Here is a 16,855-nt window from a genome sequence, read left to right as displayed (position 1 = left end):
TGTCTATTTTCTGTGTAGCCAGAAATTAATGGAATGTTAGATTAGGGAGAGGCTTTGAAATCCTGATTACACTTAACATTCCATAGCCTGTGAGGGACAGTTTTTATATCCTGTTACATGAGGCATGACACAGATCAAACTTTGGAATCGTAAGTTGAAAAGTCTTATTTTACTTATGTCCACTGTATCTATAGAGTTATTTCTGTAATGAAACTGCTCCTTGCTGTTGGATCTCCCTTTCAGAATCCTGTATTATCTGTGACAGTTATTTTTAGTAGTGGTAGTTTTATTTTTTTCAATAACTTTGTAACTGTGCTGTGAAAAATTGGAAACCTTTATTGGGTGTGTAGTGAGTGTGATGTTACTGAGCCCTGGTCTACACTACAGATTTGTCAGTATAACTACGTTGCTCAAGGGTTTGGAAAATCCACCCCCCTAAGCGATGCATTTATACCAACTGAACTCCCAGTGTAGACAGAGTTATGTCAATGGAAGGGCTTCTCCCATCAACAAAGTTACTGCCCCTCAGGGAGGCAGAGTACCTTTGCCAATGGGAGGAGTCAGCATAGGTAGCATCTTCTCTAAGCGTTACAGCAGCACAACTCCAGCTGTGCTGCTGCAGTGCTGTAAGTGTAGACAAGCCCTGAGTAGGTGGAACTTTCTGTATAGCAGATCTAACTTCATATGACATATTCAAGATACTGGTACATCATGTCCAATTGTAAAGGACAGTTTGTCAACACAGGTTAAGATGAAAAGTAATTGAAATAATGGTTTTTAAAAAGATGAAAAATATACAAGAATAAAAAATTGTATAAATTGTTCATGGTGTGTCTATGTACTGATTACCAAGAGCCAATAAAATCTTGGTCATAAATGGACATTGCTTTTGTAGCCGCTGGGTTGACTACAGTGACGCATGTAACTCATACAGAAATCTGTTTGTTGGATTTTGTTTTTCTTTGAAAAACTGAGAGAAACATGTACTGGTAGATACTTTAACATTCACTCTGAATATACAGTTAATGTTATTCCTAGAGATGGGGAGAGAGAGGGATTTTGTTTTTTAATTGCCACGTGTCCAGTTGCAGTCTTACCTGGGTTGACCAATTGGAATGTTGATATCATTAAAATGGAGTGGGATTGTATGATGGGGTTGCCTGTGCTGGTGAGACTCTGGGCACAGTAGCCCCTGGGATCCCTTCCAGTTAATGTTTTATGTTCTTAATCTCCTCTTCAGGGCTTCATTCGGTCAGCTGCAGGGAGTCAAAAGGGGATTCCTCCTCCACCCCTTCCCTTGATGTATTCTGGGTTTTGCCTTTTTATTTTTGTTTTCTTTCCTCTAAAGCAGTGGTTCCCAAACTTTAACAACCCTGTGAACCCCTTTCACTAAAATGTCAAGTCTCGTGAACCCCCTTCTAAAAATGAATATTTCCAGGGATTTTCTCCTTTACCTGAGTATAAATTATAAGAGCAGAGATCTTGGAAATATATTTTTTATGACAAGCTTATTACACACTATTATTTATCATTACAGTATTTTTATTACATTATGAAAACAGCAACACTCTTCCAAGATCTCACTTTCGTAACTTGTATCACTTTGAATAAGCCTGTTATAAGACAAGGCTCTTATGTTTCATCAAGGAATATCAGATGTGAAACAGCATGAATGTATTTAAGAAGCCAACTCAGAGTTCCTTGTACACAAGCATTCAGGTCTTGAGCAGTCTAGGCAAACAACGCACATTACAACAAAGCTTAAACTTATTCTTCATAATTTTAAAAATAATACTAGCTGCCTATTTAATTTTAAAAACAGCAAAAAATATCCACCTCCTTTTCCATTTCTTATAAGGAATCTTGAAGTTTAAATCTCCTCAGTGTGATAGATATGCTTGCTTTGCTCTGATTAGCTCTTAGAAGTCCAAGGGCTCCCGGCTGCTGGCCCCATGCTACCCGGGACAGCTCTGTCCGCCATTAGGGAATTTTTTCCTGAGAACCCCCTGTAACATTTTACGAACCCCAGTTTGGGAACCACTGCTCTAAAGCATCAAAGAGTGGCAGGGTTGGCAATTTACTTGGGAAAACTAGTTTAGGATTGGGCACTAGTAAATACTGTCTTAATCTGGGAAAAATAAAATTATTATAACTATACTAATGAAAAATACTGAAATATTTAGCCATTTGGTAATAGATCTGCAGTAAAATAGTCTGCTTAATTTTAGTTATAGGAACTAAAAACAAGAGTGTCAACTTAAAGCTGTATGCTGTTGTCTAGGCTATCTCAAGTAGAAACTGAAACTTTGGAATCTGGGAATTCCTGTTCTTTGTTTAGCTATGAAAATTACATGTTTAGCAAACCAAGAAGAGGAATTCTCAGATTCGGAAGTTTGTTAGTTTGGCAATTTACCTCAAAAAACTGTCTAGTCCATTACACAGTCTCTTGATCTGGGTGGAGTACAACTGAACTGAGCGAGTGGAGTGACTTAGGTCAAAATGAACAAGGACTCCTTGTTCCATGAGCCAAGGTGGAGGACTACTTGACCCAATTCATGACTATTTTGAAAAAGTTTATAAAGTTAGCAAAGAGTCTTAGATGCAGAAATTGCAAAGAAAAAGTGAGTAGGAAGGGAGGCTGAGGAAATATTTTACAAAGTCCACTGGAAAGAACAGACACCAGAACCACTGACTTTAGCTGAATATATGTAAGTATTGGAATTGGACTCTGAGGATGAAGATACGGATAATGCTATATTGCCATTGCCAAGTTATAGTATCCTGCTGGGGATACACAGAGCTATGAGCCATTGTGTTATCTCTCTCCCTCAGTAAGAGTGAGTTTTGCTGGGGCATGACTGCGTCAAGCCCTTGCCTGCCAGCCAGCCTGCCTGTCTTCCTTACCCAGCAAAATCCACAAGCCATTCCTGGCCCAAACTTTGCCTACCAGGTAACACTTAGGCCTGGTCTACACTACGACTTTAATTCGGATTTATCAGCTTTAATTCGAATTAACCCTGTAACCGTCCACACAACGACGCCATTTAATTCGATGTAAAGGGCCCTTTAAATCGATTTCTGTACTCCACCCCAACGAGCGGAGTAGCGCCAAAATCGATTTTAGCAATTCGAATTAGGGTTAGTGTGGCCGCAATTCGATGGTATTGGCCTCCGGGAGCTATCCCACAGTGCATCATTGTGACCGCTCTGGACAGCAATCCGAACTCGGATGCACTGGCCAGGTAGACAGGAAAAGCCCCGCGAACATTTGAACTTCATTTCCTGTTTGCCCAGCGTGGAGAGCACAGGTGACCACAGATACCTCATCAGCACAGGTAACCATGCAGGCTGATAATCGAAAAAGAGCACCAGCATGGACCGTGAGGGAGGTACTGGATCTGATCGCTGTATGGGGAGAGGATTCAGTGCTTGCAGAACTTCGTTCTAAAAGACGAAATGCAAAAACTTTTGAAAAAATTTCCAAGGGCATGATGGAGAGAGGCCACAATAGGGACTCTGAGCAGTGCCGCGTGAAGGTCAAGGAGCTCAGTCAAGCCTATCAAAAAACAAAGGAGGCAAACGGTCGCTCCGGGTCAGAGCCGCGGACATGCCGCTACTACGCCGAGCTGCATGCAATTCTAGGGGGGGCTGCCACCACTACCCCACCTTTGTTCGTGGATTCTGGGTCGGGGATAGTCTCGACGCCTGAGGATTCTGCCGATGGGGTAGAGGAGGAGGAGGAGGAGGATGAGCTTGCAGAGAGCACACAGCACTCCATTCTCCCCAACAGCCAGGATCTTTTTCTCACCCTGACTGAAGTACCCTCCCAAGCCTCCCAAGCCAGTACCCAAGACTCTGACCCCATGGAAGGGACCTCAGGTGAGTTTACCTTTTAAAATATAAAACTTGTTTTAAAAGCAAACGGTTTTTAATGATTACTTTGCCTGACTTTGCATTCGCGGTCAGTTCAGCTACTGGAAAAGTCTGTAGCTACTGGAAAAGTCTGTTAACGTGTCTGGGGATGGAGCGGAAATCCTCCAGGGACATCTCCATGAAGCTCTCCTGGAGGTACTCCGAAAGCCTTGCCAGTAGGTTTCTGGGCAGTGCATCCTTATTCCCTCCTCCATGGTAGGACACTTGACCACGCCATGCTTGCAGCAAGTAATCTGGTATCATTGCCTGACAAAGCCTAGCAGCGTATGGTCCCGGTGTTTGCTGGCATTCAAGCAACATCCGTTCTTTATCTTGTTGTGTAATCCTCAGGAGAGTGATATCACTCCTGGTAACCTGGTTGAAATACGGGAACTTAATTAAGGGGACAGAGGTGGCCGTTCCTACTGGGCTGTTTGCCTGTGGCGGAAAATAAATCCTTCCCTGCAGTTAGCCAAGCGCAGATGGGAAATTGGCCCTGAAGTTTTCCGCGTTTGGCTAGCAGGGTTCTTCCCTGTTACCAGCCACGCGGTGGGGGGAGGGTACCGTGATCATCCCAGAGAATTCATGGCGAGGGGGGGGGGGGTCGGCGGCGGGGGGGGGGGGTAGTTTGGTGCCTGCAGGGATCTTCCCTGATACCAGCCATGCGGTGGGGGGAGGGGTACCGTGATCATCCCAGAGAATTCATGGCGGGGGGGGGGGGTTAGTTTGTTTTCTGGTGCTGCTGAATGTTAACAGAAAAACCGCAGCACTCTACTTGCCTGAAGGGGCCCAGACAAGCCCCCCCCACACTGCCCCCCCCCCCAACTGGCTGAGATTGGCCAGGCTTCTGCAGCACTCTACAGGCTATGCTTGGTATGTGGGAAAGGAGGGTGCAGAAGCTGTAAAACAATGGCTTACCATGGCCGCATGCAAGCCGAATTCTGTTGCCCAGACCTGTGATCTCTAGCAGCAAAGCCACAAGCACTCAGCATTAAGAGGCAAAATGCGACCTTGCACAGAAATCACATGTGCTATGTAATGTGAACAGTGTTGGTCACCGTGAAAGAGTATAAGCATTGTTCTGCAAAATGTAGCTTTTAAAACAATTCTCTCTTTTTTCCCCTCCCTACAGCAGCTGCAAATTCCTCAAGCCTCCCTCCTCCATCCCGAAGGTTATCACAGATAAGGCGTCGTAAGAAGAAGACGCGGGAGGACATGTTTTCTGAAATTATGCAATCCAGCAGGAGTGACAGAGCTCATCTGAATGAGTGGAAGGAAACAGTTTCAAAGTATAGGAAAGAAGTCAGTGAACGTGAGGAGAGGAGGGACCAACGTGAGGAGAGGAGGGACCAACGTGAGGAGAGGAGAGACGATCGAGATGAGAGATGGCGGCAGGAAGACCAGAGGATGAAGGATGCAACGCTGGGGCTGCTCCGGCGTCTGGTGGAGGTTCAGGAACGGCTGCTGGAAAATAGACTGCCGCTTCAGCCCCTGTTCCACCCTCCCCCCTCCCCATGTTCCGTATCCTCCTCACCCAGACGTGTAAGAACGCGGGGGGGGAGGCTCCGTACACCTTCCCATTCCACCCCAGTAGACAGCCCAAGCAAAAGGCTGTCATTTTTTTAACCTTTTCTTTGTGGCTTTTTCCTTCCCAGCAATCCTCCTCCCAAATACCACCCGGGTTCCCTCCCTCTTTTTCTAATCTATTAATAAAGAATAAATGATTTTTAAATGATAGTGACTTTATTTGGTTTGAAAGAAAGCTGGGGGAAGGGGCAGGGTGGGTTCCTTACAGAAAATCAGTCAGTAAAGGGGGAGGGTTTTCATGAAGGAGAAACAAACAGATATTTCACACGGTAGCCTGGCCAGCCATGAAACTGGTTTTCAAAGCTTCTCTGATGCACAGCGCTTCATGGTGTGATCTTCTAATCGCCCTGGTGTCTGGCTGCGCGTAATCAGCAGCCAGGCGATTTGCCTCAGCCTCCCACCCCGCCATAAAGGTTTCCCCCTTACTTTCACAGAGATTGTGGAGCACACAGCAAGCAGAAATAACAATGGGGAGATTTCTTTGGCTGAGGTCAGAGCGAGTCAATAATGAACGCCAGCGACCTTTTAAACGGCCAAATGCACATTCTACCACCATTCTGCACTTGCTTAGCCTGTAGTTAAACAGCTCCTGACTCCTGTCCAGGCTGCCTGTGTATGGCTTCATAAGCCATGGCATTAAGGGGTAGGCTGGGTCCCCAAGAATAACTATGGGCATTTCAACATCCCCAACGGTTATTTTCTGGTCCGGAAAGTAAGTCCCTTGCTGCAGCCCTTTAAACAGAGTAGTGTTCCTGAAGACGCGAGCGTCATGAACCCTTCCCGCCCAGCCCGCGTTGATGTTGGTGAAACGTCCCTTGTGATCCACAAGTGCTTGCAGCACCATTGAAAAGTACCCCTTGCGGTTTATGTACTCGGTGGCTTGGTGCTCCGGTGCCAAGATAGGGATATGGGTTCCGTCTATTGCCCCACCACAGTTAGGGAATCCCATTGCAGCAAAACCATCCACTATAGCCTGCACATTTCCCAGAGTCACTAACTTTCGTAGCAGCACCTGAGTGATTGCTTTGGCTACTTGCATCACAGCAGCCCCCACCGTAGATTTGCCCACTCCAAATTGATTCCCGACTGACCGGTAGCTGTCTGGCGTTGCAAGCTTCCACAGGGCTATCGCCACGCGCTTCTCAACTGTGAGGGCTGCTCTCATCTTGGTATTCTGGCATTTCAGGGCAGGGGAAAGCAAGTCACAAAGTTCCATGAAAGTGCCCTTACGCATGCGAAAGTTCCGCAGCCACTGGGAATCGTCCCAGACCTGCAACACTATGCGGTCCCACCAGTCTGTGCTTGTTTCCCTTGCCCAGAATCGGCGTTCCATGGATAGAATCTGCCCCATTAACAACATGATCTCCAAAGCACTGGGGCCTGTGGTTTCACTGAATTCTGTGTCCGTGTCCGTGTCCATGTCCTCATCATGCTTGTCGCTGCGCTGCCGCTGCCGCCGCCGCTGCCTCCTCGCCTCGTTTTTCTGGTCCTGGCTGAGCATAAACTCCACAAGAACGCGCGAGGTGTTTGCAATATTCATGAGTGCTGTCTTGACCTCAGCGGGCTCCATGCTTGCCGTGGTATGGAGTCTGCAGTGTTCACCCACCCAGGAAAAAAGGCGCGAAAATGGTTGTCTGCCGTCCGTTGCTTTCATGCAGGGAGGGAGGGAGGGAGGGAGTGAGGCTGTACCCAGAACCACCTGCGACGATGTTTTTTGTCCCATCAGGCACTGGGATCTTAACCCACAATCCCAATGGGCGCAGGAGACTGCGGGAACTATGGGATAGCTATGGAATTGCTACCCACAGTGCAACGGTGCAGAAATCGACGCTAGCCCCGGTACTTGGACGCACACCACCGAATTACTGTGCTAGTGTGGCCGCACTCATTTCGACTTTATACAACCTGTTTCTCAAATCCGAATTATCTAAATTCGGATTAATCCCGTAGTGTAGACATACCCTTAGTGAATTCCATCCCTAAGCTCCTAAGAGATGTTTCAGTTCTATGCACAACCCCTTTCACTGCATTCACAGAAGATAACAAGTTTGCTGTTCTGTTAGTACATCACAGCTTATTAACGTGTAAATACACTAGGGCTGTTGATTAATCACTCACGCAATTAACATTAAAAAACGATTAATCGCACTGTTAAACAATAGAATAACAATTTAAATTTATTAAATATTTTGGATGTTTTTCTACATTTTCAAATAGATCTATTTCAATTACAACAGAACAGTGTACAGTGCTCACTTTATATTTTTGATTACAAACATTTGCACTAAAAAAAAATTTTCAGTTCACAAGTACTGTAATGCAATCCCTTTATCATGAAAGTGCAACTTACAAATGTAGATTTTTTTTCGTTACATTCTTTTGCTTTTGAGTGCAGTTATGTAAAACTTTAGATCCTACAAGTTCACTCAGTCCTACTTCTTGTTCAGCTAACAAAACAAGTTTGTTTACATTTATGGGAGATACTACCCACTTCTTAATTACAATGTCACCTGGAAGAAAGAATAGGCATTCACGTGGCACTGTTGTAGCTGGTGTTACAAGATATTTATGTGCCAGATGTACTAAAGATTCATATGCCTCTTCATGCTTCAGCCACTGTTCCAGAGGACATGCTTCCATGCTGATTACGCTTGTTTTTTTTGTTTTTTTTTTTAAAGTTAATTAAATTTGTGACTGAACTCCTTGGGGAGAATTAACAGAGAGTCCTGTGGCACCGTAAAGACTAACAGATGTATTGGAGCATAAGCTTTTGAGAGTGAATGCCCACTTCGTCACATGCATCCGACGAAGTGGGCGTTCACCTACGAGAGCTTATGCTCCAATACATCTGTTAGCCTTAAAGGTACCACAGGACTCTGTTGCTTTTTTACAGATCCAGACTAACACGGCTATCCCTCTGATACTTGGGGAGAATTGTATATCTCCTGCTCTGTTTTACCCAAGTTCTGCCATATATTTCATATTATAGCAATTTTGGACGATAACCCAGCACATGTTCGTTTTAAGAACACTTTCACTGCAGATTTGACAAAACGCAAAAAAGGTACCAATGTGAGATTTCTAAAGATAGCTACAGTACTTGACCCAAAGTTTAAGAATCTGAAGTGCCTTCCAAAATCTGAAAGGGACGAGGTGTGGAGCATGCTTTCAGAAGTCTTAGAAGAGCAACACTGTGGAAACTACAGAACCCAAACCACCAAAAAAGAAAATCAACCTTCTGTTGGTGGCATCTGACTCAGATGATGAAAATGAACATGCGTCTGTCCGCACTGCTTTGGATTGTTATTGAGTAGAACCTGTCCAGCATAGGTACCTGTCCTCTGGAATGGTGTTGAAGTGTGAAGGGACATATGAATTTTTAGTGCATCTGGCACGTAAATATCTTGTGACGCTGGCTAGAACAGTGCCATGAGAACGCCTGTTCTCACTTTCATGTGACATTGTAAGCTAGAAGTGGGCAGCATTATCTTCTGCAAATGTAAACAAACTTGTTTGAGCGATTGGCTGAACAAGAGTAGGACTGATTGGACTTGTAGGCTCTAAAGTTTTACATGGTTTTATTTTTGAATACAGTTTTTTTTTTGTACATAATTCTACCTTTGTAAGTTCAACTGTCATGATAAAGAGATTGCACTACAGTACTTGTATTAGGTGAATTGAAAAATACTATTTTGTATTTTACAGTGCAAATATTTGTAATAAAAATAGATATAAAGTGAGCACTGTACACTATTCTGTGTTGTAATTGAAATCCGTATATTTGAAAATGTAGAAAACATCAAAAATATTTAAATAAATAGTATTCTATTAGTTTAGCAGCACAGTTAATCACAATTAATTTTTTTAATCTCTTGCAGCCCTAAAGTACACCCTTTCTCTTCACACAGCACTGAATGGGTTTATAGTAGAGGTAAAACAAGTTTATTAATAGAAGAACATGGATTACGTAATACTAAATAGAAGGGAGTGAAGGTAGAATAGGTTACAAGCAAATAAAAGTGAAAATGCATCTGAAACTTAAACAAAAACTATCTTACTACATTGAGATGGTTTTTCTCACCCACAGTCTCCTTTCCAGGTTTTACTGGCCAATGTTGCCAGGACCCATCACAGAGATCAGATCAGTTGATTCTTCTTTGAGTAGTGTCCCTATGGGTGCTCCAGTGTAGGTGTATCTGCACCCTCTACTTCTAAGGGAGATGAGTTTAGGGAGATGCCTGTGAGACGCTAAGAAAAGGTCCACGTGTCCCCATAGCAAGTCCCGGTCGAGCAGAAAACCATTTCTGGCTCTGTCCGTATCATTGGTACCAATGGTACCGAAGCCATCTAAATCTGGTACCCAGGGCATGCACTGTACTGAATGACAGGACAAGTCAGATTGCCTGTGTGACAGGTTGTCACTCCCGGGGTGCTGTCTGGGAGCTGAGAGAACTGCTGTGGGCTCTGACACTCTCCTCCCCCCCCCCCCCCCCCCCAGCTGGGCAGGCCTCTCATCTTCAGTTTGTCCTTGAGTGGACAAAGGTAAAGTGGCTTAGGTAAAGCACTCAGGTAACTCAGTTGGGTGTGTGGTGCTACCTCCTATCATGGGGTGATAACAGGGCTCTAGGGAGCATTAGGGCTGGCCCTACAGCTACCACTAAGGGAAAAAGCTCTGACAACTGTGTACGTGGCACGCACAAACCTAGCATGGAATGGACATGAGCAACACATCTCAAAGAACAACAGTTACGGAAGGTTAGTAACCATTTTTTCTCAAAGGCATAATGAACCTCTTCCCACTCCTCAATGGGATCTCAACCTAATGCTAAAAGGGTTGACACAGACCACCATTTGAACCTATGGTCACTTGTTCATTAACTCACCTTTCCATAAAGATGGCACTCCTGATCACCATCACCTCTGCAAGAAGGATAGGGGAGATAGCGGCTCTGATGGTGCCCTCCCCTTTCACTGTGTTCTTCTCTGACAAAGTCACACTTAGATCACATCTGAAGTCAGGGCCACCCAGAGGATTCAGGGGGGCCTGGGCCAAACCAATTTCTGGGGCCCCATTCTATTAAAAAAAAGTTGCAATACTATAGAATACTATATTCTCAAATTGCCCCACTCCCTCCCCCCCCCCCCCCCCCCCCGGGCGGCCCTGGGAAAAATAAACATTTAAAAACCTTCCACATCTCGGCACAAACCCAGTTTTGAGAAAACTTCTTTTCACGTCACCTTTACAAGGTATCACTGGTTCTCAGCATCAGCTAGTGCTAAAAGGCACTAAAGCTCATTAAAAGGGTTGGACAAATATTTTCCATCAAAACTTTTTTTGGATCGAAACGAGGGGGTTTTAAAAAGCAGAAAAAATCACGGACAATGTCTGCTTTCCTTCAAAATTTGTTGTGGTTTTTTTAATTGAAAAGCTGAAATTAGTCTGCCAAAACCTGAACATGGTTTGGGGTTTCAGAAGTGTGTGGCCAAATATTTGCTGCTTGCTGTGTTTGATTGTTTAAAGAAACAATAAAAAAATTGTGCTTAAAAAAAGTCCAACATTTTTGAACCACCTCAGCTTGTGACCAAACACCTGAGCCCATCCTGTCAGAGATTTTTTCAGGTTTCTGATACTCTGCTGGTTTCCTTGACTCATATGTCTCCATAAAGTTGGGTTCATTTAGGTTAGAACATAAGAATGGCCATACTGGGTCAAACCAAAGGCCCATCCAGCCCAGTATCCTGTCTACCGACAGTGGCCAATGCCAAGTGCCCCAGAGGGAGTGAACCTAACAGGTGATGATCAAGTGATCTCTCTCCTGCCATCCATCTCCACCCTCTGACAAACAGAGGCTAGGGACACCATTCCTTACCCATCCTGGCTAATAGCCATTAATGGACTTAACCTCCATGAATTTATCTGTTTCCTAGAGACTGGCTCCATGGGGTCCCTCACAAACTGGAGACGGTTACTGTGGGTTTGTCTTTAGTATAGCTTATGTACATACTCCATGAACTGAGCATTTGAGCTTGTTCCAGAATTTGGGATGAGCCTATGTTGTGAAAACTGAAATGCTCAAAATAGCACATGCATGTGAATGGACACAGGGTGCTAGAATTAAATTAACCCAGGGGTTCTGAAACTGGGGGTCGGGACCCTTCAGGGGGTCACGAGGTTATTACTGGGGGTCGTGAGCTGTGAGCCTCCACCTCAAACCCTGCTTTGGTTCCAGCATTTATAATAGTGTTATATATATATATATATATATATATATATATATATATATATATATAAGTGTTTTTAATTTATAAGGGGGAGTCATATTCAAGTTTGCTATGTGAAAGGGGTCACCAGTACAAAAGTTTGAGAACCACTGAATCCCTCTGGAGCCTTGGGGAATGCAGGGGAGGGAGGTCTTGCTTAGTAGGGTTGGGAAGGAGGTAGGTGGTGTATGATATTGCTCTTCTCGTGATCCCTCCCCCATGGCTCTCTTGGCTCTATCACTGTTAATCTAAAGTGGCTAATTTTAAATGAAGCTACCCTCCCCTGACATGAATCTCCCTATGGAACTGAAATTAAATATAGACTATAATTTGGCATTTGAGAAGTGAAAGGGATGGTAGCCCTAAGGGAAAAGATAACAACTTGGCTTTGTGTTAAATAGCTGTCTGTAAGCCTCAAACTGCTGAATGAGCTTTAGGGTAGGGAAGGCTGTGCCTCCCCAAACAGCCTGCCCTGCCCCCTATCTTACCCCCACCCACTTCCTGCCCCCGACTGCCTCCTTCAGAAGCCCCAACCCATCCTGCTCCTTGTCCCCTCACTGCCCCCCAAGACCTCCCCCAACCACCACCCCGGGACCCCACCAACCCCCCCTGCTCTCTGTCCCTGACTGCCCCGACCCCTATCCACCCCCACCAAGTCCTGACAGACCCCCTGAACGCCTACGATCCAACCCCCCGTTCCCCATCCCCTGACTGCCCCCCCGCCAGCAGCGCTGTCCAGGGCCACTCCTGGGTTACCCCCGCCTCTCCCCTCTCTCAGAGCCTCAGCGCGCTGCGTCCAGGAGCTGTCCTGGCCCCTGGACAGAGCTGCCGTGGTGTGGCTCCAGCGGGACCAGAGCTCGCAGCCCCGCCCCCTTACCACGCAGCTCCGACTCAGCGGGAGGAGCTCAGGCCCCGCTGGAGCCACGCTGCTGCAGCGCTGTCTGGGGCCGCTCCTGATGCGGCACGCTGAGGTGCCAGGGGATGGGGAAGGCGGGGGCAGGGCCAGGGGAGCCTCAGACATTCTCGTAGGGCTGGGGGCAAATTGCCCCACTTGCCCCCCCACCCCCACCCCCCGAAGTTCACTCCCAAGGTGGTTTCTGTATTTCACATGAATCAGCTTATTTAGCTTTCAACTTTTTATCCCAAACCTCATCAGGATCATAGGAAATCCCCCATACGCTCAACGTGAGGAGCACCTGGGCCTTTTATTTGGGCAGAACAAGAGCTTTCAGAAAATCTCTGAGACTCTTACTCTCTGTTGCAGACAAGTCAAAAGTTACAGTGATTTCAGCTCAAAGACTCTCTAAGTGGGTTGCAGGCTGCATTAAACTGTTACCACTTGTGTAATGTAACACCCCCATCTTAAATGCACATGCACTCTGAGGCCAGTCTCTTCCAGTCACCTTCTCGAAGGTATCCTATTATCAGAACTCTGCCAAGCAGCTATCTGGCATCTGCACCCACTTTTACAGAACACTGCCATCCTGGGGGATTTGGCTGCAGATGCGAAATTCAGTGCCACAGTACTATCATCCATAATGGACTTGACCGAAATCCTAGCTCCAGTGGTGGGCACTGCTCGGGAGTCACCTACAGTGGAACATCCATAGGGGGACACATCTTGAAGAACCATTGTTAGTGCTCAAGGTGAATAACTTCTTCGTTGTCTCCTTAAGATGAAGGATCAATACAGAGTCTCTGTTCCTTGTATTTCCAAAGGGATTTCTTTGCCTTACAAGTCTGGAAGGCTTCCTGGGCATTCAGTCTCCTGTGTCTCTGTGGGGTGCAGGAGCCATGTTCGTTCTCATTCAGTTCAGGCTCAAGATGATCCCTGCAGGTTTAGCCTTTTTTACAGCTAATGTAGATTTAAGTAAACCCATCCTTTTGTCTAGGACAGACCTGTTTATTACCTATACCTCGACTAGGCTGCTTTTGTTTTAAACATGTTCTAGTAATGTCATGCACAGGGAATTCATAATTTCACATATATTAACACATGAATTTTACCATGATATTAATGACCATGTTGTTAGCTTTCATATACCTCACAAGGCATATTTTGTTCAAATATTGCAGTAGTATGTAGGGTGTGAATACAGGCGTGCCATGGGTTACAAAAGTATATCAAAGGAAAGCCAGATCCAGGTTGATTAAAGCCAAGGAGGAGGAAGTATCACTGTCAATCACAAATGGATATGTTTGTAACAAAAACAATCCCAGAACTAAAATAAAAGATAGAATTGAGAATTGCAGAATTTTTTTATGGCTATGATACTTCCTTTTCTGTTATTGAGAATCAACGTTTCAAGTAATGACCAGCTGCCTAAGGCCGAACTCCAAAGCACCCAATCAAAAGCAGGTAGAAGGTGAACTGTTAGATGTGGTTACAGATGGCTTGAGGGTGGAAGCACACAACAAATTACATGGGAAAGAATCTGTTAATACCAGATGCCTGGAATAATGTGTGCAGATAAGGAAAACTATGGTTTATCAGCAGCTGATACTGGAAGCAATAAGAAGAATGGAATGTAGTATGCTATCCTGGCAAGAGAAGCCAAAAAAAACAGCCGATACTATTCACCCAAGAGTTCTGAAGGAACTCAAACATTAAATTGCAGAACTACTGATTAGTATGTAACCTAGCACCTCAATCAGCCTCTGTACAGGATGCGTGGTAGATAGCTACCATAATGCTGAGTTTTAAAAAAGGCTACAGAGGTGATCCTGGCAATTACAGGCCTGTGCGCCTAATTTCAGTTCCAGGTACAATGGATTGAAACTATAGTAAAGAACAGAATTATCAGACACACAGACAAGCACGCTATGTTGGAGAAGACTAAACACAGCTTTTGTAAAGGGAAATCATGCCCCACCAATCTATTAGAATTTTTTGAGGGGTTCAACAAATGTGGATGATGTATACTAGTGGAAAAAGTACGGAGAATAAACAGGAAGAACTAGAAATGCTAGTGAATAAACACAACTATGATATAGTTGGCATTACAGAGACTTGGTGAGATAATACATGACTGGGTATAGAAAGGGGTACAGCTTGCTCAGGAAGGAAAGGCAGGGGTGGATGAGGCGTTTTTTAAACTAACATAATTATCCAAAGCACAGGACTTGGTGGTGATGGGGGACTTGAACTACTCAGACATCTGTTCGGAAAATAATACAGCAGGGCACAGATAATCCAACACATTTTTGGCATGCATTGGAGATGATTTTTTTTATTTCAGAAGTTGGAGATAGCAACTTGGGGAAAAGCTGTTCTAGATTTGATTCTGACAAATCAGGAGGAACTGGATGAGCATTTGAAAGTGGAAGGCACATTAGGTGAAAGTGATCATGAAATGATAGCGTTCATGATTCTAAGGAACGGTAGGAGGAAAAACAGCACAATAATGATAATGGATTTCAACATGGGCAGTGGGTGGATCTCCCCTTTGGAGAGGCTAGCCCCCAGCTCCACTCCTTCAGTGGGAGTTAGGTATCTAAATACCTTTTATGATCTGAACTGAGGTACACTGTGGTGGAAGGTGAGTGCCAGCAGCCTGATAGAAATACAAAATATTTTTTGGATACTTATGGGGAATTGTGTGCTGTTGGTAACCCTAACTCAGGCAGCATAGCAAAGCTCATATCCCTTGCATAGGCCTTAAAATGTCTCAGGCTCTCCCGATCAAAACCTTATTTGTAAATTCTCATAGTGAAGCTAAAGGCATAGTAGCGTGACCAGACGTCCCAATAAAATTGGGACTGTCCTGATATTTAGGTGTTTGTCCCGCATCCCGACCGATCTTTGGTTGGGATGCAATTTGTCCCGATATTTCACTCGGCCGGCAGCACTGTTTTTTTTTTTGCTCCACCAGTGGACCCCCCCATCCTCCATGTGTCCTGATATTTTCTTCCTCTCATCTGGTCACCCTAAGGCATAGTGACAGATTTCAGAGTAGCAGCCATGTTAATCTGTATCCGCAAAAAGAACAGGAGTACTTGTGGCACCTTAGAGACTAACAAATTTATTTGAGCATAAGCTTTCATGGGCTAGAAACCACTTCATCAGATGCATAGAATGGAACATACAGTACCAAGATATATATAACATCTTAATAGTTTGTATGGCAACTTCCACCTTTTCATGTTCTCTGTATGTATATATATCTTCATTCTATGCATCTGAAGAAGTGGGCTGTAGCCCACAAAAGCTTATGCTCAAATACATTTGTTAGTCTCTAAGGTGCCACAAGTACTCCTGTTCTTTTTAAAGGCATAGTGTTGAGAGTGAAAACTAGTACAGTAAGGGACAGTGACCTGAACATGTTTGCAAGGCAAAATGACAGGGGTAGTTCAAACCCTTTGGGCTCTTCGCTGGGTACCCAGCCCAGGGAAATGCTTGGCCCATCTTGAGTTTTGGGAACCTTCAAGCGAGAAGCAGCCTGGAAGCAACACAGAGACGGCCAGGTCAGAGAAAGCCCCAGCGGCGCTAGTTTGGCACCGGCGGCTCCTGCCCTGGTTCGGGGGGTTTGGTCCCGCGGGTGGGAGCGCTCAGGGGACCCCACAACGAGGTGCCCGATTTCACATGGGGCGAGGGGAGGTGCCGTTGTCGCTCGCTCCGTCACAAGGGTGCCGGGGGCAGCTGCACCCTCGGGGAGGAGACGCGCGTTGCCCCGGCTCGGGCCGCCACCGCTCGCCCTTGCCCTCCCCGGGGGAGCCCGGCCGGGCCGCGCTGCACGAGCGGGCGCTGCCCTCCCAGCAGAGCCTGCCGAGACCAGCAGGCGCCTCCTGCCCCACCGCCTGCGGGGCCCCGCGGCCCCTGCCCGCCACCACCAGCCCACTTCGGCCTCCGCCGCGGCGCAGCAGCTGCTGGCTGCTCCCACAGGCCCGCCGCACGCGCACCTCCCAGCCCCCTCCCCCGCCTCGCCAACGTGCAGACGCTCCCTCCGTGCCCCCTCACTCCCTTTCTTCCTCCATCCCCCTCCGCGTCCGGATCTCACTTCCCCCCGCACCCACAGCAGCAGTGGCGACCCGCCCCCCCAGTTCCCGTACCGACACGCCGCGGGCTGCTTTTGACCCGAGAAGGGTTCAAAGAAGA

The sequence above is a fragment of the Malaclemys terrapin genome, chromosome 1, assembly GCF_027887155.1.
Source record: "Malaclemys terrapin pileata isolate rMalTer1 chromosome 1, rMalTer1.hap1, whole genome shotgun sequence".
NCBI lineage: Eukaryota > Metazoa > Chordata > Testudines > Emydidae > Malaclemys > Malaclemys terrapin.
Note: the sequence above shows the minus strand (reverse complement) of the source record.